The sequence below is a fragment of the Zingiber officinale genome, chromosome 3A (genome assembly GCF_018446385.1).
Source record: "Zingiber officinale cultivar Zhangliang chromosome 3A, Zo_v1.1, whole genome shotgun sequence".
In the NCBI taxonomy this organism is placed as follows: Eukaryota; Viridiplantae; Streptophyta; class Magnoliopsida; order Zingiberales; family Zingiberaceae; genus Zingiber; species Zingiber officinale.
In genome coordinates this window covers 92,177,019-92,203,178 of record NC_055990.1, presented here as the reverse complement: position 1 = coordinate 92,203,178, position 26,160 = coordinate 92,177,019, and positions in this window count along the sequence as shown.

Genomic DNA, 26,160 nt, shown 5'->3' with positions numbered 1-26,160 from the left:
CCTACTCTAAGGTCCACACACAAGGGTGCTTTCGTTGGGCAATCCACTAGCAATTCGAATATTGATTACAAAGATTAAGTAAAAAAAAATGCTAGAAAGGAAATACCGACAATTATGAAAATAAGACAGGAAAAGAAAGAACTTTGTCGGAGAACTTTCGCAGCGTCGCAGGAGAACAAAAGAGTAGATTCTAAGTTGATTCAGAAGCTCCACCCTTGACCTTCCTTATATAGGAGGTTCGGGGCACCTGGAACCTTCAAGGCGCTTCGACCATGACATAACTGAGTCAATCAGTGAACTCCACGTGGTACAGTGACATTGGGGATAAGTTTTCTCCTCCGGGCACCCGGGTACCTTCCAAGCGCCCGGGTACCTCCCGGGCACCCGAACCTTGATTTACAACAGCTTCCTTCCTGCAAGAAAACGTTAGTACGAGGCACTTATATCTCCTGCAAAATAGATTGTTAGCATAGTTATAGTAAACAGAAATAGTGTTAATTAGATTCCGTCTCTCCGAGACCGGAATCTAGTCAAGATCTCGACTTAGAGTTCCAAAATGGTTCTAAGTCAGATCGGCGCCTAAGTTCTCTTCCCGAGAACGCGTCCTCACAGTCACTCCCCTCCAGTGACTTACCTTTACTTACCTGCCAGACGTCAGGTCAGCCCTTCAACCCGTCGACCTAGCTGGACTTCGTGCCAAACGTCCGGTCAGCCCATCGACCCGTTTGGACTTCATGCCAGCTATCCGGTCGGCCCGTTGACCTAGCTGGACTTCGTGCCAGATATCATGTCTGCCCGTCGACCTGTCTGGACTTCTCCTGCACACTCGGTCAGAGTGTTAGATCAACAACAAAACTAACTTAACCTGTTTTGTTATTCATCAAAACCTGGGTTAGACCGTTAGTGCTAACCGCACCAACAATATCAACTAAAGTTTTACTTGTATTCCACATACAACTCACATATAGCCCAAGTGGAAGATTGTTTGATATAATTATCTCTATTAGATGAGCTTATTATCATCTATTTGCTGATAATAAATGTGTTGGATCGTAGAAGTCACTAGAGAGGAGGTGAATAGCGATTGAAAATTCGTTATCAAGTTAGAGTAAGCAGTGAAAAAATAAAAGCAAAACACAACGCTAACACGAAACCGATTTTACTTGGTTTCGGAACCTTCGTCGACTCCTACTCCAAGGCTCGTACTCATCGAGTGCTTTCGTTGGGCAATTTACTAGCAGTTTAAAAAAGTGATTACAGATGTAAGTACAAGAATGCTCAAAACGAAATACCGACAACAATTGAAAAAGAAGACTTGAGCCACAAGTTTACGAAGAACCTTAGCATCTCCTGCACAACACAGTAGAGCAATTGATGGAAGATGTTCTTTTGTGTTTGATGCTCCATGGAGGCCTTCTTTTATAGGCATGCTCCGAGCACCCGGATCCTTTCCGGGTGCCTGGACCGTGACGTCGGCCGTCCAATCAGCGCTCGCCTAGCTGTCAGGATAACTTTTGCCTTCCGGGCGCTCGGACCAACTCTGGGCACCCGGACCACCTTTCTCTAGAAAGTCCTTTTCTTACAAGAAAGTGTTAGTCCATAGCAAAATAAAAGCTAAACTACCCTGCAAAACAGAAGTTAACACAATTATAGTAAAAAGTAGTAATTAGATTCCATCTCACTGAGACCGGAATCTAGTCTCGATCTCAACTTAGATTCCTGAAATGGTTCTATGTTGGATCGACACCTACTATTCCCTTGAACGGGGAGCGCGTTCTCACCAAGTTACTCCTTTCTAGTGACTTACCTTAACTTACTTGCTAGACATCCGGTTAACCCGTCGACCCTTCTGGACTTCGTACCAGCTATCAGGTCAGCTCCTCAACCTAGCTGGACTTCCTGCCAAACATCCGGTCAGCTTGTCAACTTGTCTAGACTTCGTGCCAACTATCAGGTTAGTCCGTCGACATAACTGGACTTCGTGCTAGCTATCAGGTCAGTCCGTCAACCTAGCTGGACTTCGTACTAGCTATCCGATCGGCCCATTGACATAGCTGGACTTCTCCTGCACACTTCGTCAAAGTGTTAGAACACAATGAAACTAACTTAACCATATTTTGTTATTCATTAAAACCTGAGTTAGACCGTCAATACTAACCGCACCAACAAGATGTTCAGTATATATGAACTTATAGTCTTACATCTATTATTATCGATGAATTGAAAAATAGATGTTCATTTTATATAGGGTTGGTCTCCAGAGGATAAGGACATCTTTGAGACGTCTTTTCGTTCCCCATTGACGAAGAGGATTCGGTGTCATCAACCCTAACTCCTTCGGAAAACCAACCTTATTCTCGTTCTTCTTCTTCCGTAGGATTGTTGGATCGACGAGCTCTACACGAAGAACAATGACAATTATGCTGCATTCAGGTTCTTTGTAATTACAGTATTTACTTTTTTTATGTCATATTCTCGATGAAACAAAGATCCATGCTCATATATTCTTATTTTTCCTATTCGAATTCTTATATTAATTGTCTAGAATTCATGCGGTTTAAATTTTATAAGAACTATCAAAAAAGAGTTTTTCCAAGGAGTCTTTGATGAGGGAGCAAATCTTCTATAACATTTGGTATAACATTGACAACTGCTTGCCAATTGTATCCTACTTCTTTATAGAATGTGTGTAATAATCAATAGATGATAAATGTGCATATAGATTTAAAAAAAAACTCATTATGCAAGAATAATGAAACTTACCAAAACTCAGTGATAATATCTGCTCTAATCTTTTATGATGAAGCCTCTCACAAGGAAGATGACGAAGATTTTAGGTTTTAGCGAGGAATTTTAACTTTTAAAATACAGTTAGATATTTTTTAATAATAATATAATAATAATAATAAAAGTGCATGGTATTTTTATGGATGTGGATTGTGGGATAAATTCATAATATAGGGAAGTTTGAAGATAAATTGTAATTATTAAATAGGATACAACTGACAAGTAATTATGAATTTTCTAGAAAATATTATACCAAATGTTATAGAGAATTTGTATCATTTGGTATAATATTTTCTATAACATTGACAATTGCTTGCCAACTGTATCCTATTTTTTTTATAGAACATGTGTAATAATCAATAGATGATAAATGTGTATATAGATTTTAAAACAAAAAACTCATTATGCAAGAATAATGAATCTTACCGAAACCCAATGATAATAGCTGCTCTAATTTTTATAATGAAGCATCTGAATTTTATAAGTTAAAATTCCTTGCCAAAATATCTGCTATGATCTTTTATGAATTTTTTAGGGTTTCGGCAAGGAATTTTAGCTTCTAAAATACAGTTAGATATTTTATAATAATAATAATAATAATAATAATAAAAGTGCATAGTGTTTTGATGGGCATGAACTGTAAAATACCGAAAAATGACGAATAATGATAAGAAAATTTTCCGTAATTTTTAGAAATTTTTTTGGAATTTTTCGGAAACCGTATGGACGAGTTTACGGGGATGAAAATTGGGCCCCGGGAAAACCTGTTTAGGCTACCCATTTAAGCGAGGAAATGTGTATTTTCTTAATTTCCTTTTTCTTTTCCTATTTCTTTTTCTTTCTCCCCAACGCCGTGCTCTTACCCGTGCCCGAGGTTTCCTCCCGAGCCCCTGCGACGCCGATCTTTGCCCTACCGGCGCCTGTGCACCATCTCTTCTCTTCTCATTCTTCCTCCCAAAGCCGATCTCCTCTCCCCCTCATCCATGCCGAATCGTGCGCCGATCACCGGCCACAGGAAGCCAGCACGTCGCTGTTGGTTGCTACTCGGAAAACCTATAGGTTCCACTGTACAAAAATTTTGTACAAAGGTCTAAACCTTTTCCTAGCTACCATGTGTTCTTTTAAATTAAATTTTGGATCGCCTGCGGAACTTAACACGTTTGATCCAAAACTTAATCTATTTGTTCTTTTAGGTTTTGACTTGGATCTCCTGCGGAACTTAACACGTTCGACTCAAGTCTCCTTAAGTTATTAATTCCATTAAATATTAATTTCCATAAAAGGTTCCCAGTACTGACGTGGCGAGGCACATGACCTTCTTGGATATGGGAGCAACCACCACCGACTAGACAAAACCTTTAATAGAAAGCTAATATTTAATTTCCTAAAATAACTTTAGGTTAACCAAAGAGAACAATCAAATCACAAGGAAAAGAAAGAAACAAAAGAACACAACTTCGAAAAAACATATTCGAAATACTAGAACGTAAGCCTCTTGTATTTGGTATTATTTCCATAAATAACTAGCATGATGCGGAAATAGAAATTACTAGTTATACCTTGTAGAAAAAACCTCTTGATCTTCTACCGTATTCCTCTTCTAACCTCGGACGTTGTGTGGGCAACGATCTCCAAGATGAGAAACCACCAACCACCTTCTTCTCCTCCAAGCAAGGTTCGGCCACAAAAGAAAAGCTTTACCAAGGAGAAAAACCAAAATACTAACCAAGCTCCAAGAGATGCTAGCTTTCTCTCCTTCTTCTTCTTCTTCTCCGAGTAGTATCCGGCCACCACAAGAACTCCAAGGGAGAGGGAGAGGTTCGGCCACCACAAGAGGAAGAGAAGGAGATGATGGCCGGCCACACCAAGGAACAAAAGAGGGAGAGGAATAATAGATGTTGTGTATTGTGAAGGCACCCTCACCCCTTCTTTTATATTCCTTGGCCTAGGTAAATTAGGAAATTTAATTACAATAAATTTTCCTTAATTTTCTTGACATGATTTAATTGAGAAAAATAAAATAATATTTCCCCAATTAAACAATGATGGCCGACCAAATCAATAGGAAGCAAATTGGACAAGTTTCAATCAACAATTAAAACTTTCCTTATTTGTTTCCGGAAATTTTAAAAAATAAAATTTCTCTTTAAAATCTCTTCATGGTTAATAAAAGGAAATATCTATAATTTTAATTTTATTAACATGTGAATAATTTTAAAGAGAAAATAAAACATCTCTCCAATCTACAAATAAGGAAAGAGATCTAATCTCTTTCTTTAATCTTTGTAAATCTTTTACAAGAGAGATATTTTAATTTTAATTCTCTTTAAATTAAATCTTCCACATAATAATAAACATTAAAATTAAATTTTCTTTTAAATTAATTATGGCCGGCCCTACTAGCTTGGGTTCAGTTAGGGCCACCACCTACTTGACCCGCCCCTAGCTTGGTTCCCAAGCTAGCCGGCCCCTTTAGGTGGGTATAGAAGGTGAGTATATGTGGGTATAGTACTTATAAATAAGAGGCTACGATAGGGACCGAGAGGAGGAATTGGTTTTGATCTCCGATAAAATTAAGCATCCCATGTTCGCCCAACACACAACTTAATTTTATCAATGATAATTCATTCCACTAGAGAACTATCATTGAACTACCGCACCAATCCCAAATTACATTTTGGGCTCCTTCTTATTATGAGTGTGTTAGTCTCCACGTGTTTAAGATATCGAATGTCCACTAATTAAGTGAGTTACCGACAACTCATTTAATTAATATCTAAGTCCAAGAGTAGTACCACTCAACCTTATTATCATGTCGGACTAAGTCCACCTGCAGGGTTTAACATGACAATCTTTATGAGCTCCTCTTGAGGACATTATCAACCTAGTATCACTAGGACACAGTTTCCTTCTATAATCAACAACACACACTATGAGTGATACCATTTCCCAATTTATCGGGTTTATTGATTCATCGAACTAAATCTCACCCATTGATAAATTAAAGAAATAAATATCAAACATATGTGCTTGTTATTATATTAGGATTAAGAGCACACACTTCCATAATAATCGAGGTTTTGTTCTTTATAAAGTCGGTATAAAAGGAACGACCTCAAATGGTCCTACTCAATACACTCTGAGTGTACTAGTGTAATTATATAGTCAAGATAAACTAATACCTAATTACACTACGACCTTCTAATGGTTTGTTCCTTTCCATTCTGGTCGTGAGCTTCTGTTTATAATTTATAAGGTACTGATAACATCATCTTCTGTATGTGACACCACATACTATGTTATCTACAATATAAATTAAATGAACAACTACAAACAAATGTAGATAATTAAACCAAATGTGATTCTTTATTCATAATGAATGTTTACAAAGCTTAGGCTTTCAGTATACACTCCAACAATCTCCCACTTATACTAATGACTAAGCTGCCATATCTTCTACCATACATCTGATTCACATTCCCTCCACATGCCGATCGAAAGCTTTCGCCGGAAGGGCCTTAGTGAAAGGATCTGCCAGGTTATCCGCTGATGCAATCTTGGCGATGACAACTTCTCCTCGCTTCACGATATCTCGTATCAGGTGGTACTTGCGCTCTATATGTTTACTCGCCTTATGAGCTCGTGGTTCCTTCAAGTTTGCAACTGCACCGCTATTATCACAATAAATTGTGATGATCTTGGGCAAACCAGGAATCACATCTAAGTCCATTAGAAAGTTCTGAGCCATCCGCTTCTTTAGCTGCCTCGGAGGTGCTACATACTCGACTTCCATGGTTGAGTCCGAAACGCATTGCTAACACTCCTCCATGAAATGGCTCCACCTCTAAAGTAAACACATAGCCCGATGTAGACTTACTATTGTCCCTATCGAATTGAAAATCAAGTGTAACCCACGGGAGCAAATCATCCGCTTAGTAAATGCTTTACGACAATCTAATGTCCTTGTCCTGGTTACTTTGATATCTGCTAACCATGCCCTGACAAAATAGATATCGTGTCTCGTATATAGCATTGCATACATTAGGCTTCCTACAGCCGAAGCATAAGGAACTGCTTTCATGTCCTCTATCTCTTTTGATGTCTTTGGAGACATCTCTTTAGATAGAGCTACTCCATGTCTAAAAGGTAAGAAACCTTTCTTGGAGTCTTGCATGCTAAAACGAGCAAGGATTGTATCTATATATGAAGCTTGGGATAGACACAACATTCTTTTCTTGCGATCCCTTATAACTTTGATCCCAAGAATGTGTACACATTCTCCTAAGTCCTTCATATCAAATTGTTTGGACAACCATACCCTTACGTCTGATAATACCTTGACATTGTTGCCAATTAACAAAATATCATCTACGTATAGTACAAGAAAAACCACCACATTTCCGTTACACTTATTATATACACAAGACTCATCCGGACTTTGAATAAATCCATATGACTGGATTACTTCATTAAACCGGATGTTCCAAGACCTTGAAGCTTGCTTCAGTCCATAAATGGACCGATTGAGCTTGCATACTAGATGTTCTTTGCCTTTTTCAATAAATCCTTCTGGTTGCTTCATATGGATGTTCTCTTCAAGACTTCCATTAAGGAAAGCTGTCTTGACATCCATTTGCCAAATCTCATAATCCATATGAGCAGCAATGGATAAGAGTATCCGGATAGACTTAAGCATGGCTACCGGCGAAAAGGCTTCCTCATAATCGATTCCCTCTTTCTGAGTGTACCCTTTCGCAACAAGCCTAGCTTTGAAGGTTTCTACCTTCCGTCTGTCCTCTTTTCCTTTGTAGATCCACTTGCATCCAACGGCTTTACACCATCGGTGGTTCTACAAGCTCCCAAACCTTATTAGAGTACATGGACTCTATTTCGAATTCATTGCCTTTTGCCAAGATCTTGCATCTATATCTTGGAGTGCTTTATCATATGTCTGTTCACTAGGGATCAAGTCCAAGACTCTCCCAAAACATGAATCTTTCAGTTCACAACCCTCCCACTACGACGAGGCATCGTGGTTGTGTATTATGTGTGACACGTGTTGCGGTCTCTTGTGGTACTTCATCTTGTATTATTGAAGTAGACATATCCTCTCTAAGTTCTTCTAAAACAACTTTACTATCGGGCTTGTGATCCATTATATAGTCTTCTTCTAAAAGCGGCATTGGTGCTAACAATGACCTTCTGGTCTTTAGGACTATAAAATAAATCACCTTTTGTTCCTTTGGGATATCCTACAAACACGCGAACTTCGAGATTCTAACTTATCAAGATCTGGTTTCGACACGTGTCGGACTACCCCAACCGAATATGTCTTAGATCGGGTTTCGCCATTCCACAATTCTATGGGAGTAGAAAAAACTGATTTAGAAGGTACTAAGTTCAGAACGATATCCTTCTGTTTCCAGAGCATATCCCCAAAGCGAATTTGGTTCCGAATAACTCATCATTGATCTAACCATCTCCATAAGAGTCCTATTCCTTCGTTACGCCACACCATTCTGGGGGTGTTCCGGTGGAGACAATTGGGATTGAATCCCGCGATAAGTAATTCCTAAACTCTCCTAAGAGGTATTCGCCACCACGATCGGATCCGTAGTGTCTTGATACTTTTACCTAGTCGTTTCTCCACATCAGCCTTGTATTCTTTGAACTTATCAAAGCACTCGGACTTCACGCATTAGGTAAATGTATCCATATCTTGAATAATCGTTCATGAAAGAGACGAAATATTCAAAACCTCCTCTTGCCTGGACAGATATACCACACAAATCAGAGTGAACCAACTCTAACACTTCTTTGGCTCTATACCCCTTGGCCTTGAACGGCCTCTTGGTCATTTTACCTTCCAAGCAAGATTCACAAGTTGAAAAATTTTTCAACTCAAATGAACTCAAAAGTCCATCGGCTATAAGCCTCTGAATCCTACTTAAGTTAATATGTCCAAGCCTTAGATGCCAAAGATATGCTTGGTTCATTTGCGAAGATTCTTTTCTCTTATTAGAATTAGAAGATGAGTTATAAATTTCCATGTTTTGCTTTGTGGAAGAAATTGAATTTAAAGTATACAAATTGCCAACTAATGTACCAGAACAGATAATCACTTTATTTCTTTTAATAACTACATCGTTACTGAAAGAAACTGAATATCCATCTAAAAACAGTTTAGAAACTGAAATTAAATTCTTTCTAAAACTGGGTACATAAAGACAATTTCTTAAAACCAAATTCCTATTTCTACTAAAAGATAAGTAGACGTCTCCCACTGCAACAGCTGCCACCTTAGTAGCATTGCACATGTAGACGGTAATTTCTCCTTCAGATAGTCGTCGGGTTTCCTGGAACCCCTGCAAGGAATTGCAGACATGATCAGTGGCTCCTGTATCTACACAACAGGTGCTGGTAGATAACACCGCTAAACATGTTTCAACAACTAGAGTATGAGATATACCTTTGTTCTGGTTCCTTCCAATGTCCTGCCTGCTTACAGATGAAGCACTTGCCCTTCGGCTTCTTCATTCCAGCTTTAAATCCCGTACTCTGAGATTTATTCACTTTCTTTGCTGAACCAGCTTGTTTCTTCTTCTTCTTTCCTTTCAGTTTAGAAGTAGAACCGTTTTCAGCATAGTTGTAAAATACCGGGAAAAAAAATAGGGAATATTAATAAATGAATTTTCTGGAATTTTTGGATATTTTTCGGAAATTTTTCGGAGCTCGTACGGACGAGTTAACGGGGATAAAATGGGGTCCGGAAAAAAAAAAGCCTGTTTAGGCTACCCCATTTTAGCGAGGAATTGTTTCTTTTATAAATTCCTTATTCCTTTTCCTTTTCCTTTTAAATTTCTTTTTCTTTTTATTTTTCCCCTGCGCCGTTTTCTGTGTTTTCTCCCTCGCGCACCCGAGCAGCCGCCCGAGCTCTCTCTCCCTTTGCCCTAACCGCCGGCTACTCGGCGGTTCTCCATCTTCTTCCTCTCCTCTCCTCTGCCGTTCCCCAGCCGACGCCGAGCATCGGCCACAAGGGCTTTCTGTGCCCTAGCGTCGGCCCGCCGTCGCCGCCGCACCTTGCCCTAACCGCCGACGCCCCTCCTCACTGCCTCTGTGACGCCCGACCGTCAGCCCTAGCCACCATCGACCACCCTGAGCTCTAGCACCGGCCAATTCTCTGGACCGAGCAGTGCCGGCCAGCCGCTCCTCAGCCCTAGTCTCTGCCCTAGTTTCTGCCGCCGACGAGGTGAAGCCGACGCCGACCCCAATCGTCGGAAACCTACTCTCTCATTGTGGAGTTGCTCATCGTCACCACAGCCGGCAGGCGGCCGCCCCCTTTGCCCTGGTCTCTGCCGTGGGATTCCAAGTGCCGAGACTTCTCTGCCCTAGATTGCCATTTCACAGAGCAACGCTGGCACACCACAGGTCGCCTTCCTTCTACTCTAGTTGAATTCCTTCCTTCTGTGGCCTAACCCCGAGATTTACTGCCGGTTCCTTCTTCATCCATCAGTTGCCGGCAGAGAGACAAAGAGGGGACTCCAAATTAGGGTTTGCTTTGTTGCGGATTTGCTTGGTTCCAGCATCAACAGTAGGTTGGTTGCTATGGAAAGTTGCTGTTGGAGATCACCACTTCCTCCTACTTGATTCGGTTGACTTGAGGTAAGGTGTAGGGCATTTTATATATGCTTTAGAATATGGTTTTGATTCGATTGTTTAGATGGATGAATATGAGTAGGTTTGGGTTGTGTATATTGATTAGGGTTTTACCCTAATCTTAGGGTTAGGGAGTTGAAATTTAACCCTAATTAACCGTTTGATTTAATTTAGGTAGATTGAGATTGATGGGTTAGAGTTTATCTCTAAATTTATATTTAGGATTTATTTAGCTATTTATTGTATTCTAGCTAAATAAAAGTAAATGTATTTGTTTACACAGGGCTCTGATTCGAGACGAGTATCTCGGAGTTGGATTGGATCTTTCTATTTTCGGAGGCGGGTACTTTGACTTATGTCTTTTGATATGCATGATAATATGTTTAACATATAACAGTAATTGTGTTACCTGTTTATTTCGGTTGGTCACTACATGATTAGTACATGTTGTTTGTTTATTTATTCTGCACTGCATATTATCTACCTGATCACATATGCCTTAGGTAGTGACCTAACCACATGCTCTGTTATATTCTGGATCTAGGGTTTATTTGATACCCTCTTCGATTTGTGTACCTTCTATTTGATACGTCTTCTTGTGGTACACACTTTGTATCTATTTATATGGATCATGCCATGTTATTCATGAGATTGCCATGTTCAGTATCATGCATCATGATTGCATGCTGTGCGATTGTCGGCTCTACTTTGGTTGAGTTCATCGCCAGCTACATGTACTGCACACATCACCCATGGATTTGTATATCTGGCTGGTGTGTGGCGGTTCTGCTGTTTGGCTCCGTTGGTCAGGCGACTCAGCGTGGTAGCCGACAGTCAGTTCCGCTCTGTTTGGCTCCGTTGGCATTTAGGGTAGCAGCGTGGTAGCCGGCAGATGGTGGACTTTGTTTGGCTCCGTTGGTCAGGAGACTCAGCGTGGTAGCTGACAGAGGATAGGAGTACTCCGACAGCATCCCGTTTACTCAGTCATTGTCAGGAGCATTGATTTCCGAGTATGGGGTCGCCATATGCATTTATTGCATTTTATTTCTGTGATTGCTGCACTTATATGCGGCATTTGTTTGGATGCAATTGATTGACATGCATACAGGATTATGACTCACTCGGTCTGACGACCTGTTACCTTTATACTTTGATCCGGTCAGTACAGTTATCTTCTGATTTCATTTCTGTTGCATTTATCCTCCTCATATTCAGGAGACTGTACGCATGATTAGTGTTGTCTGTTATTTGTTTTATTATGCATATCAGTTGTACCTGCTGAGTGTTGGACTCACCCCGCCTCCATTGTTGATATTTTCAGGTTGAGGCTGTCCGGAGCAGTTCCAGTCGCTGGCCCCCCATATGCACGTAGAGCTAGTTCTCTACTAGTTCGTTATTGGTTTTATTTTTGGCCTTTTTCTATATCAGACTTTGTTTTAGTATTGTCTTTGGATTTTTCCTATAGATATTGTATGGATTGACACCTTTTTATGGATTTTTGATATGGTATTGGATTTCATTCTACTACGTACCTGCCTGGACGGCAGAAGAGGTGAGTTCGTTGGATTTGAGCTTTACGAGTGTAGTGGAGTAGGGTGGATTTTGAGTCAGAGTCCTATTGTTATTGATTACTATTATTAACTGCGTGGTTGTGACAGCCAGAGGCTGAATATCTTTATAGTGTTTGTTTTTTGTTATCATTCCAGCCGCCTGTGGCTGATGTATATGTGATATGTAGAAAGTTTCATATTGTCCGCCGTACAGGGGAGATGCTGCCGAAATTTCTTCGGACAGAGACTCCTCTTGGGCGTGACAATTTAGTGGTATCAGAGCCAAGTTATACGATACTTGCTGTGTGTTTTGGATTTTTACGATCTTTGTTTTCGTATTTTGCATAGTTGGTATAACCTGATACCAATTGATATGGTATCAGAGCGCCAAAGTTTGGCGATATTTGTTGGATTTTCGTGTGTTGGATTTTTGAGATTTATCTGATACCAATTTATTTGGTATCAGAGCGGGTTATGATACCTGCTTTCGGTGTTCTGGTGATTTATCGGATACCTGTTTTTGGGTATTCTGGATTTTTGGATTTAGCCCAAGTTTGCGAGGCAAACTGGGTAGTTATTTTGGATTACACGGATTTTTCCATTATGTATATGTGTTGGAGTTCTGTTTCGGATTATATGGATTATCGATGATTTTCGTGTTCGAAATTTTGAGGTCTGAAGTTGGGGACTGGACAGCGATGGAACATCTCCAGACGGCATATAGGTATGATGTTTAATTCAATAGTTTATGATAGGTATTAGCATTCTTTATGTAGTACCTGTTTAGTTGTAGTAGCACATATTACATGTGATGAGTTAGCCATTGAGCATGGTTGACCTTAATAGAGATCAAGGATTATAGTCTCTGGTGATTTTTCTTATCATACCATCAGTAGTTTTAGCTTCTGTTACTACTCATAGGGGATGGAGGCACATACCAGCCTCTGCTATTATTAGCTGGGTAGTGGATGATACCTATAGACTCCTGTTGACTTAGCCAGTAGAGTTTTTATACTCATACCTTTTAGATATTTGGGTACCCGATACGATGGGAATTGGTCATTGGGAGTTACCATGTTTGATCATTATTGAGAATGGTTTGAGGTTGAGGGATTTTGTGAGATCAGATATTGTGATATGTTGATTTCTTATGGTTTATGAGAGTAAATGTTATGTGGTTGTCTGATGATCAAATATTAGATATTTGTTTTGATGATCTATTAGTGGATAACTAATTTGATGATTTATATTTGGGTTGTCATTGATGGTGATATAGTGAGTATCATGTATGGTGTTCACAGGTTGATGTTTATAGTTGGTGATCAGATTATAAATTGGAAGCTAGAGAGTTTATGTGCCTATGAGATTTTTGATTTTAATAAATCTGGTTAATTATGGTTAGTTAACAGGATGATAAAATTGATATTTGTTTCATCTGATATTGAACTATGTGGATAAATAATGATTTGATGTTTTGAATGCTAACTTACCCTCATGGAGAGTAGAGACTTATTCATCTGATATTAGTGGGCTGATATTTTTGAGGATAAAAAAAAAAAAAAAAAAAAAATGAGGGTGTCTTGATGATATTGAATTCTAGCTTTTTCTTTTGGGTCGTACACATTTATTCATATGATATTATGTGGATTGACATTCTCTAGTTTGAGATGATGTATTAGTGTTGAATTGACCCATGAACTGGTTTAGTTATTTGACAACGTTGTATACCATTTTATCTTAGTTAATTTTCGTCAGTAAATATTGATTTACACTTGTTAAATCGGTCAGTAGAAGACTGATTTATGTTTGTCGAGTTGGGTAGTTGTGGTTTGATATACCTTAGTTGCTTGTGGAGGATTAAGGTATTCTTGATTAGTTAGTAGATGAATGATTTAGTTTTGATGGTTGATCAGTAGAGGATTGCCATGATCTATTTTTAGAGGTTCGAACCTTTAGGTTGTTTGTGCTTAGTTATGTATCTAGAGCACATTTGAGTACATGCTTTGTACTGACGTGGAAAGGACGGATTCAGCCGTATATCATTGTCGGCTTGGATAGGTTATAGAGGATCGATGTATCCTATTCCATGAAAACTTTGACCATGGACTGTATATATCTGGTGGGATAACTTAGAGGGTGCATTGGGATATATGACCCCGCTGATGTAAGGAAGTGTAGAGCTAATTGCTTAACACTTATGGGATACACTCGTTACTAGTGTATACTGGGAGAGTACATTTGGATTTGTGATGATAAAATTCTTCCCATTTGATATAGTCTTGGTAGGGTATGACATTGACTTGCAATGTTATACCACGGCTGTGTATATTTTTCTTGTCCGATACTAGTTCCTTTGAACTTAGAGCAGGGTTGTTACTGGATGATTAGGCTGCTCCATTTTGAGTTGCTTTTGATTGATGTATTCATGCTTGATACATATGCATGAATTTTGTTTAGATATACCCGTAACCCATGAGTGTTGGTAGCATAAGGTTGGTCTCTTTGATTGAGCTGGTATGCTGATTTTGCATGTCTATATTGCACGTATATGATGATTGTTATGTGTTGTAGGAGTCCTGTGGTAGACTGTCCATTTGCAAGTAGTATATGTATCCATGTTCTGATATGGTTTGAAGGTTCCTTGTGAATCATAGATATGTAGTTGGGTGTATGTATCTGGAGGTATTATTGAAGATATCTTGTTGATTAAATCCGAGATGTAGTATATGTACATCGGTGGTGTTTTGTTGGAGGCATTTTGTCGATTTAATCTGAGTTGTGATATGTACATATGTGTTTGGTGTGGTATCTGAGGTATCTTTTTGATTATGTTTGATTTTATGAGTGCACCTGGGTTTAGTAGGTTTTATTTGGAAGTATATGTTGGTTATACTATATGTTATGTGAGTGTTGTTTGAGGTGTATTGTTGATTTTACCTACATTGATTTTGCACACGTGTTCGGTATGTATTGTTGGAGGTATCATACTGAATATACCTGAGTTGTGAGTATGATTGGTGTATAATAATTGGAGGATTTTGTTGATCATACATATGTTGTGTGAGCATGAGTGCTAGGTGTATACATTGGTAGCAGTGTGATGATTCTACTTATACTGAATGCAGAATGTGGAGTGACTGCATTATGTCATTTGTTGAATTAACCCATCAACTAATTTTACTATCAGTGGATGACCCACTAGGATGCTGATAGAGATGATGATGGATTTGATTAGTTTACTAGGTTGTTATAGCCTAGGTTAACCACAGTGATTTGTGGTAGAGAAATCTTGTACTGTCTCTAACTGGATAGTTAGGTGCCTTAGGCACTTATGTATTGTTTGTGGTGGAGCATTGCTCCCACATATCACGGATTGCTTGTAGCGGAGCATTGCTCCTATATTTATTGCAGATACATATTTCAGATTATTTGTGGTGGAGTGTTGCTCCCACATATTGAGGATTTCTTGTGGTAGAGCGTTGCTCCCACATATGTAGTATTTCCTGTGATGGAGCGTTGCTCTCACCCTGGAGGATCTATTCTTTGGTGATTTATGTTATTGATGATCAGATTTTTCGATTTATTATTGGAGATCTTATGAATAGGAATGTCTGTGATACAGACATTATGTGTATTGGTTTTTGCCATATAGGCTTACAGTGCCTTAGATGTTTTCAGGGACTCGATAATCCTGGTATGTCGAGGATGTTTGGATAGATGTCCATTATCTTTGTGGACGATGTTGTGGTTTATTACGGATCTGAGGTGAGTCACGTACACTATCTTTGCATAGATCTAGAGATGATTCGACGAGAACATCTATATGTGATTATCAGTAGTGCTGGTTTGGATTGTCTTTTGTTATGATGTTTGGAACACACGGTCACCAGTAGGAGTGTATCGTGGATCCACAGGAGATAGAGGTTGTTACCGTTGGGAGCAACCGAAATCAGTGTAGGAGATCCGCAGTCTTTTGTGACTCGCAGGATATTACAGACCTTTCGTCGAGGGTTTCTTCCGCATAGCTATGCTACTTTCATGCGTGACCATGAAAGACGTGAAGTTTACTTGGACTGAGGATTGCAAGACCAGCTTCTAGGAGCTGAAGCGGAGACTAGTGTCGGCTTTGATTTTTGGTTTTTACCATTTGGAGAGGACGGATATGTCCTTTATACCGACGCATCTATTCAGGGTTTGAGCGCTGTTCTGATGCAGCACGATATGTTAGTCTCTTATGCTTCTCGTCGGTTGAAGGAGCATGAGAAGGTCTACCCTGTACATGATCTGTAGATGGCCGCTGTTATTTTTGCCCTGAAGATTTGGCGGCAGTACCTGTATGATATTACATTGAGATTCTCACTGACCATCGGAATCTCAAATATCTGTTCACTCAGAAGGAACTTAATCTTCGACCGAGGAGATAGATGGAGTTCTTGAAGGATTATGATTTGTACCATTAGCTATCACCGGGGAAAAGCTAATGTGGTTGTCGATGCACTTAGCCAGAAGTCTAGAGGGACTTTAGTTTGCCACCGAGTAGTGGTAACAAACTTGATTCGGGTTTTCTCCGAGTTAGACCTTGAGGAGCAGGGATAGACCGAGCAGGGTAGTCTTGTTACCATAGTTGCTCAGTCGTTAATCAGGACGAGAATCCGAGAGGCCCAGTTGTTGGGACCTCATAGAGCTCAACGTGAGGCAAAGTGGTCCATACTATCGGACAGAAGATGTTAGAGGCATATGACTACTAGAAGAGTTACGCTGACCGGAGTGGGAGACTCTTAGAGTTCTCCATTTGTGACCAGGTAATTTTGCGAGTTTCACCCAAGAAAGGGGTGAAGAGATTAACCTCAGAGGTAAGCTAGCTCTGTGATACATTGGACCTTTCTAGATCTTAGAAAGGATTGGAGCAGTAGCTCACTAGTTGGTAGTATCGCCGTCCTTGATTGGCGTGCACGATGTATTCCACATATCCATGCTGATGAGATACGTGCCCGACCCGACGAATGTGCTGACAGATATTCCAGTTCCAGTTCAGCCTGACATTACTTATGAGGAGGTTCCGGTACGGATTCTCGACCGGAAAGAGCGTCAGTTGCGGAACAAGACTATCCGGCTGGTTAAAGTCGGATGGCAGCATCATTCGGATGAGGAAGTTACTTGGGAGCTCGAGGATACGCTCCGAGCTCGATACCCCATCTTTTCACTTGTGGTATGTGATTTAATTTACCGTTCAGCATTTATTATTGTTACTTGTTATTAGTACTTGCTGATGGTAGATACTGAAATTTGGGGACCAAATTTTTATTAGTGGGGGAGAATGTAAAATACCGGGAAAAAAAAATAGGGAATATTAATAAATGAATTTTCCGGAATTTTTGGATATTTTTCGGGAATTTTTCGGAGCTCGTACGGACGAGTTAACGGGGATAAAAATGGGGTCCGGAAAAGCCTGTTTAGGCTACCCCATTTTAGCGAGGAATTGTTTCTTTTATAAATTCCTTATTCCTTTTCCTTTTCCTTTTAAATTTCTTTTTCTTTTTATTTTTTCCCTGCGCCGTTTTCTGTGTTTTCTCCCTCGCGCACCCGAGCAGCCGCCCGAGCTCTCTCCCTTTGCCCTAACCGCCGGCTACTCGGCGGTTCTCCATCTTCTTCCTCTCCTCTCCTCTGCCGTTCCCCAGCCGACGCCGAGCATCGACCACAAGGGCTTTCTGTGCCCTAGCGTCGGCCCGCCGTCGCCGCCGCACCTTGCCCTAACCGCCGACGCCCCTCCTCACTGCCTCTGTGACGCCCGACCGTCAGCCCTAGCCACCATCGACCACCCTGAGCTCTAGCACCGGCCAATTCTCTGGACCGAGCAGTGCCGGCCAGCCGCTCCTCAGCCCTAGTCTCTGCCCTAGTTTCTGCCGCCGACGAGGTGAAGCCGACGCCGACCCCAATCGTCGGAAACCTACTCTCTCATTGTGGAGTTGCTCATCGTCACCACAGCCGGCAGGCGGCCGCCCCCTTTGCCCTGGTCTCTGCCGTGGGATTCCAAGTGCCGAGACTTCTCTGCCCTAGATTGCCATTTCACAGAGCAACGCTGGCACACCACAGGTCGCCTTCCTTCTACTCTAGTTGAATTCCTTCCTTCTGTGGCCTAACCCCGAGATTTACTGCCGGTTCCTTCTTCATCCATCAGTTGCCGGCAGAGAGACAAAGAGGGGACTCCAAATTAGGGTTTGCTTTGTTGCGGATTTGCTTGGTTCCAGCATCAACAGTAGGTTGGTTGCTATGGAAAGTTACTGTTGGAGATCACCACTTCCTCCTACTTGATTCGGTTGACTTGAGGTAAGGTGTAGGGCATTTTATATATGCTTTAGAATATGGTTTTGATTCGATTGTTTAGATGGATGAATATGAGTAGGTTTGGGTTGTGTATATTGATTAGGGTTTTACCCTAATCTTAGGGTTAGGGAGTTGAAATTTAACCCTAATTAACCGTTTGATTTAATTTAGGTAGATTGAGATTGATGGGTTAGAGTTTATCTCTAAATTTATATTTAGGATTTATTTAGCTATTTATTGTATTCTAGCTAAATAAAAGTAAATGTATTTGTTTACACAGGGCTCTGATTCGAGACGAGTATCTCGGAGTTGGATTGGATCTTTCTATTTTCGGAGGCGGGTACTTTGACTTGTGTCTTTTGATATGCATGATAATATGTTTAACATATAACAGTAATTGTGTTACCTGTTTATTTCGGTTGGTCACTACATGATTAGTACATGTTGTTTGCTTATTTATTCTGCACTGCATATTATCTACCTGATCACATATGCCTTAGGTAGTGACCTAACCACATGCTCTGTTATATTCTGGATCTAGGGTTTATTTGATACCCTCTTCGATTTGTGTACCTTCTATTTGATACGTCTTCTTGTGGTACACACTTTGTATCTATTTATATGGATCATGCCATGTTATTCATGAGATTGCCATGTTCAGTATCATGCATCATGATTGCATGCTGTACGATTGTCGGCTCTACTTTGGTTGAGCTCATCGCCAGTTACATGTACTGCACACATCACCCATGGATTTGTATATCTGGCTGGTGTGTGGCGGTTCTGCTGTTTGGCTTCGTTGGTCAGGTGACTCAGGGCAGTTCCGCTCTGTTTGGCTCCGCTGGCATTTAGGGTAGCAGCGTAGCCGGCAGATGGTGGACTTTGTTTGGCTCCGCTGGTCGAGACTCATGGTAGCCAGAGATATCCTCCCGCCATCGTAACGGAGATGAGAGCATGAGCCCCCATTTATGATTTGGGGTCACAGACGAGTACTCGACAAGATCCCGCTTACTCCGCTGCACAGAGCATTGATTTCAGTATGGGGTTGACATATGCATTTATTGCATTTTATTTACTTGTGATCGCACTTATATGTCGATTTGTTTGGATGCATTGATCGACATGCATGTGATTATGACTCACTCCCGACGACTGCTACCTTTATACTTTGATCCGGTCAGTACAGTTATCTTCTGATTTCATTTCTGTTGCATTTATCCTCCTCATATTCAGGAGACTGTATGCATGATTAGTGTTGTCTGTTATTTGTTTTATTATGCATATCAGTTGTACCTGCTGAGTGTTGGACTCACCCCGCCTCCATTGTTGATATTTTCAGGTTGAGGCTGTCCGGAGCAGTTCCAGTCGCTGGCCCCCCATATGCACGTAGAGCTAGTTCTCTACTAGTTCGTTATTGGTTTTATTTTTGGCCTTTTTCTATATCAGACTTTGTTTTAGTATTGTCTTTGGATTTTTCCTATAGATATTGTATGGATTGACACCTTTTTATGGATTTTTGATATGGTATTGGATTTCATTCTACTACGTACCTGCCTGGACGGCAGAAGAGGTGAGTTCGTTGGATTTGAGCTTTACGAGTGTAGTGGAGTAGGGTGGATTTTGAGTCAGAGTCCTATTGTTATTGATTACTATTATTAACTGCGTGGTTGTGACAGTCAGAGGCTGAATATCTTTATAAACTGCGTGGTGTTTGTTTTTATTTATTGTTATCATTCTAGCCGCCTGTGGCTGATGTATATGTGATATGTAGAAAGTTTCATATTGTCCGCCGTACAGGGGAGATGCTGCCGAAATTTCTTCGGACAGAGACTCCTCTGGGGCGTGATAATAGTGAATTTGAGCATTGTGACGAAATAATCCTTCTGCTGCTTGAAGTTCTGTCAGTAGTTCCGCTAATGAATAAACCCTCTTATTCATATTATAGTTCAGGCAAAACTGCTCAAAACTTCTAGGTAGCGTTTGGAGGATCATATCGATCTGGGTTTCCCCATCAATTTCTCCTCCAAGGATCTGTATCTCGTTCAGATAAGCCATCATCTTTAGGATATGATCCCTTACAGGAGTACCCTCTTGCATGGTGGCTGTCATTATCTTTCTCATGGCTTCTTGCCTAGAAGCCCTATCCTGATGACCAAAGAGTTCCTTGAGATTGTTCATAATATCATAGGCTGTTGGTAAATCTTGATGCTGATGTTGCAATACATTTGACATTGAAGCCAAAATGTAACACCGCGCCATCTCATCTGCTTTTACCCATTTCCTATGATATTCAATCTCCTCTTGGGTAGATTCACCAGTAGGTGCATTAGGGCACTGCTCAATTTATAGCTTTCAGCAGTAAGAACAATGTCCAGGTTTCTTTTCCAATCTATGTAGTTTGGTCCAGTAAGTCTATTCTGTTGAAGTATGATGGACAGTGGGTTGAAAGATATCCTAAGAATCACAAATAACTTTTGGTCAGAACTCTAAATTTAGAATAATATTGATTCCTCAAACAATACTATTTTAAATTAACCAACACCTCATCACACCGTGAATTTTGTATGCCACGTTAGTGTGGACGTATACAAATTCAACATTTGTAAAGGAGGGTTTAACCCATTAATTTTATTATCTTGTCAACCTAACTTTTGACAAATAAAATTAATAGTTGGTATTATTTGTCACACAAATAATAATAGTGACTCATTGGGAGGATACTATTAGATGTGTCTAAGTGTATACCATTACTGACACTAAGTCCATTAATAAGATTATGCCCTTCCGTTGGGGAAGATCACACTCTTAATTAATTTCCTATAGTCATCCAAAATGAAAGTCTGCTCTAGTGATCCACAAACAAGCTCATCCGTTATGGAGGAAGGCACTCAGAGCCCGCGAAGCTTGTTTGCATCACTTACAAACCAATAATGGAGACCATGAGATTTATTTAAAATCCTCTCCCACTTAGTTATTTATAAATGAGGAATTTTAACTATGCTAGCCTACTAAACTTGTAAACTAACATGCACACAAGATAATATAAAAGCAATAAATAGAAAATCTAATTTTCAACTATTATGGCTTTTATCTTTAATCGCCCTTCGTGTGTTGTCATCCGAAGCTGCCGCCATATTTGGCCACCGCCACCGGGTCTAGCTGTCGCATCCATCTTGCTCCGAGTTCCGCTGGTCCTTAGAAGGTTCCACGCTTTGCAAGATTCGATCCGTGACATAAATAGAATTTTACATTTTGATCCTATATTCCATAAAAGGAATGTACATGTATCTAGATCAAAATAAAATCCTAATAAAACTAAATACAGCTCCTGTATTTTAATACAATCATGCACACACATATAAATTGCCCTTGACATGTCCAAGGGTCCAATCACACACATAATTAACTAAAAGCCATAATAGTTGGATCCTGCATCCACAAAGTTAGCACATCCTACTATTATCCCGCCTAAATTATGTATGACATGTGCATAATTAAACTAAATACCAAATACACGAGGCAAACCCTAGCTCGATACCAATTGTTGGTTGCTACTGGGAAAACCTAGGTTCCACTGTATAAAATTTTGTACAAAGGTCCGAACCTTTCCTAGCTACCATGTGTTCTTTTAAATTAAATTTTGGATGCCTCCGGAACTTAACACGTTTGATCCAAAACTTAATCTATTTGTTCTTTAGGTTTTGACTTGATCTCCTGCGGAATTTAACACGTTCGACCCAAGTCTCCTTAAGTTATTAATTCCATTAAATATTAATTTCCATAAAAGGTTCCCAAGATCGACGTGGCGAGGCACCTTCTTGGATATGGGAGCAACCACCACCGACTAGACAAAACCTTTAATAGAAAGCTAATATTTAATTTCCTAAAATAACTTTAGGTTAACCAAAGAGAACAATCAAATCACAAGGAAAAGAAAGAAACAAAAGAACACAACTCGAAAAACATATTGAAATACTAGAACGAAGCCTCTTGTATTTGGTATTATTTCCATAAATAACTAGCATGACGGAAATAGAAATTACTAGTTATACCTTGTAGAAAAACTCTTGATCTTCTACCGTATTCTCTTCTAACCTCGGACGTTGTGTGGGCAACGATCTTCCGAGAAACCACCAACCACCTTCTTCTCCTCCAAGCAAGGTTCGCCACAAAAGAAAAGCTTTACCAAGGAGAAAACCAAAATACTAACCAAGCTCCAAGAGATGCTAGCTTTCTCCTTCTTCTTCTTCTTCTCCAAGTAGTATTCGGCCACCACAAGAACTCCAAGGAGAGGGAGAGGTTCGGCCACCACAAGAGGAAGAGAAGGAGATGATGGCCGACCACAGAACAAAAGAGGAGAGGAATAATAGATGTTGTGTATTGTGGCACCTCACCCCTTCTTTTATATTCCTTGCCTAGGTAAATTAGGAAATTTAATTACAATAAATTTTCCTTAATTTCCTTGACATGATTTAATTGAGAAAATAAAATAATATTTCCAATTAAACAATGATGGTCACCAAATCAATAGAAGCAAATCGACAAGTTTCAATCAACAATTAAAACTTTCCTTATTTGTTTCCGGAAATTTTAAAAATAAAATTTCTCTTTAAAAATCTCTTCATGGTTAATAAAAGGAAATATCTATAATTTTAATTTTATTAACATGTGAATAATTTTAAAGAGAAAATAAAACATCTCTCCAATCTATAAATAAGGAAAGAGATCTAATCTCTTTCTTTAATCTTTGTAAATCTTTTACAAGAGAGATATTTTAATTTTAATTCTCTTTAAATTAAATCTTCCACATAATAATAAACATTAAAATTAAATTTTCTTTTAATTAATTATGGTCGGCCCTACTAGCTTGGGTTCAAGCTAGGGCCGCCACCTTAAACTCAAGCTTAGGCCCTAGCTTGGTTCCCAAGCTAGCTTGGCCGGCCCCCTTTAGGTGGGTATAGAAGTATATATGGGTATAGTACTCTATAAATAAGAGGCTACGATAGGACCGAGAGGAGGAATTGGTTTTGATCTCCGATAAAATTAAGCATCCCATGTTCGCCTTAACACACAACTTAATTTTATCAATGATAATGCAGTCCACTAGGGAACTATCAGTGAACTACTGCACCAATTCCAAATTATATTTTGGGCTCCTTCTTATTATGAGTGTGTTAGTCTCCCTGTGTTTAAGATATCGAATGTCCACTAATTAAGTGAGTTACTGACAACTCATTTAATTAATATCTAAGTCCAAGAGTAGTACCACTCAACCTTATTATCATGTCGGACTAAGTCCACCTGCAGGGTTTAACATGACAATCTTTATGAGCTCCTCTTGAGGACATTATCAACCTAGTATCTCTAGGACACAGTTTCCTTCTATAATCAACAACACACACTATAAGTGATACCATTTCCCAATTTATCGGGTTTATTGATTCATCGAACTAAATCTCACCCATTGATAAATTAAAGAAATAAATATCAAACATATGTGCTTGTTATTATATTAGGATTAAGAGCACACACTTCCATAATAACTGAGGTTTTTGTTCCTTTATAAAGTCAGTATAAAAGGAACGACCTCAAATGGTCCTACTCAATACACTCTGAGTGTACTAGTGTAATTATATAGTCAAGATAAACTAATACCTAATTACACTACGACCTTCTAATGGTTTGTTCCTTTCCATTCTGGTCGTGAGCTACTGTTTATAATTTATAAGGTACTGATAACATCATCTTCTGTATGTGACACCACATACTATGTTATCTACACAATAAATTAAATGAACAACTACAAACAAATGTAGATAATTAGACCAAATGTGATTCTTTATTCATAATGAATGTTTACAAAGCTTAGGCTTTCAGTATACACTCCAACAGTCGCCTGTGCCCTAGTGCCTCCCGACGCCCTCTTTCTCTCCTCTGGCTGACGCGATGCCGCGAGCTTCCGCCGGCCGAACCCTTCTTCCCTTCTGTTTTCTTCTTCTGGCCGCTGAGCAGAGCTGCCTTCTCTTTGCCCTAGCGTTGAGCACTTGGCACCAACTGAGGCGAAGCCGTCGGTCTCCAATCTCTCAGTTTAGGTGAAGATCCGAGTCCAAGGTTTGCTGGATGTGATTGCGATCGACTTTCAGACGACTACCTCTTCCTCCAGTGACCAATATTGAGCGGTCGCCTTTGATCCCATCATCGCCAATCTCTAAAGTCATCTTGCGACTACTATCGACCAATAGCTACCTCCGATTTTGGGTGATGGTTAGCTCCTAGCACTGCCGACACAAACTGTAGTAAGCTGTTAATAGACTGTCTTATTGATTTTTGATCCGTCCAGTAAGTGTTGATGTGTTCGGTGGAACTTGCATTAGGGATTCCATCAGGGAGGTTCATTGCTTCCTCTTCACCAGATTTGCAGGACCTTGTCATCGCTGGACAGACTCGATTACCCCTTAGCAGCTACCTTGTTATCATCTTAGAGGTATTCACTAAACCCTAATACAAGTTTGGGTGATGGATGGTTTTTTTACATAGATCTAATGCAATTTCGATTGTGGAATATAGATTGTTAGATTAGGAAAGGGGTTTATGTTTAACCTAAACTAATCTAAGGTAAATGATGGCTTTATTAGAGTTAAACCAGTTTAACTGTAGCTTAGGTGGTTAATCAATAATCGTATTTGATTATGATTATCCTAATTAGGTTTGAGGATGTGATTTAGCCATTTAACTCATAAGTAATTAGCTAAATCTGTATGTTTGATTTGCAGGATTTTGAGGCGAGACGAGCGTCTCGTTGAGGGATTGGTTTAGCACGATCTCTCTTTTGGAGGCGGGTACTTTGACTTTATGTCATTTGATATGCATAATAATGTCTTTAACAAATAGCAACGATTGTGTTTTCTTATTTGCTTCGGTTGATCACTACCTGATCTGTTACATGGTTGTTTGTTTATTTGCTATGCACCTCATGTTAGTATTTACCTGATTATGCATATTTATAGAGGTAGTGACACAACCCTGTTATTTATCATGTTCAGGACCTAGGGTTTTTGATACCTTATCTGGTCTGTGTACCTTGATTTGACTCATTTTCCTATGGTACACATTATATATTTATGTATGTATATTGCTATGCTGTTCAGGATATTGTCATGTTTAGTATCATGCATCATCTCACATGATTGCATGTTGTGCGATAGTTGATCGCCAGTTACATGTATCTGTACACACTACCACTCATGGGTTAGTGGTATATCAGACAGGTGTATGGCAGTTCTGCTGTTTGGCTTCGTTGGTCTGGTGACTCAGCGTGGTAGCCGGCAGACGGTTCTGCTCTGTTTGGCTCTGTTGGTTTAGTGTAGCAGCGTGGTAGCCGGTAGGGAGTTGGACTTTGTTTGGCTCCGTTGGTCCGCTCATGGGTAGTGTGACGCATCGTGGTAGCCGGCAGAGATTCCTCCCCGTCATCGTGTACCGGGAGATGAGAGCATTGTGCTCCCCCATTTATGATTTGGGGTAGGAGGATAGGTGTACTCCGACAGCATCCCGTCCACTCGGTCACTCATCAGGAGCAGTGACGTCAGAGTGCACGGTTGTCACAGCCCTACCCACTCGGTCTCACCATTGTGTGTTGTGACATGGCTGACTGGTGTCAGGGGTGACCATGACATTTGCATCATATGCATGATGCATTTATTGCTTGTGTTTGCTGCATTTACTTGCTACATTTATATGGATGCATATGATTGACATGCATACAGAATTTATGACACTCTCGGTCTGACGACCCTGTTGTACTTATACCCTGGTCCTGGTTAGTACAGTTTTCTCCTGCTTATTT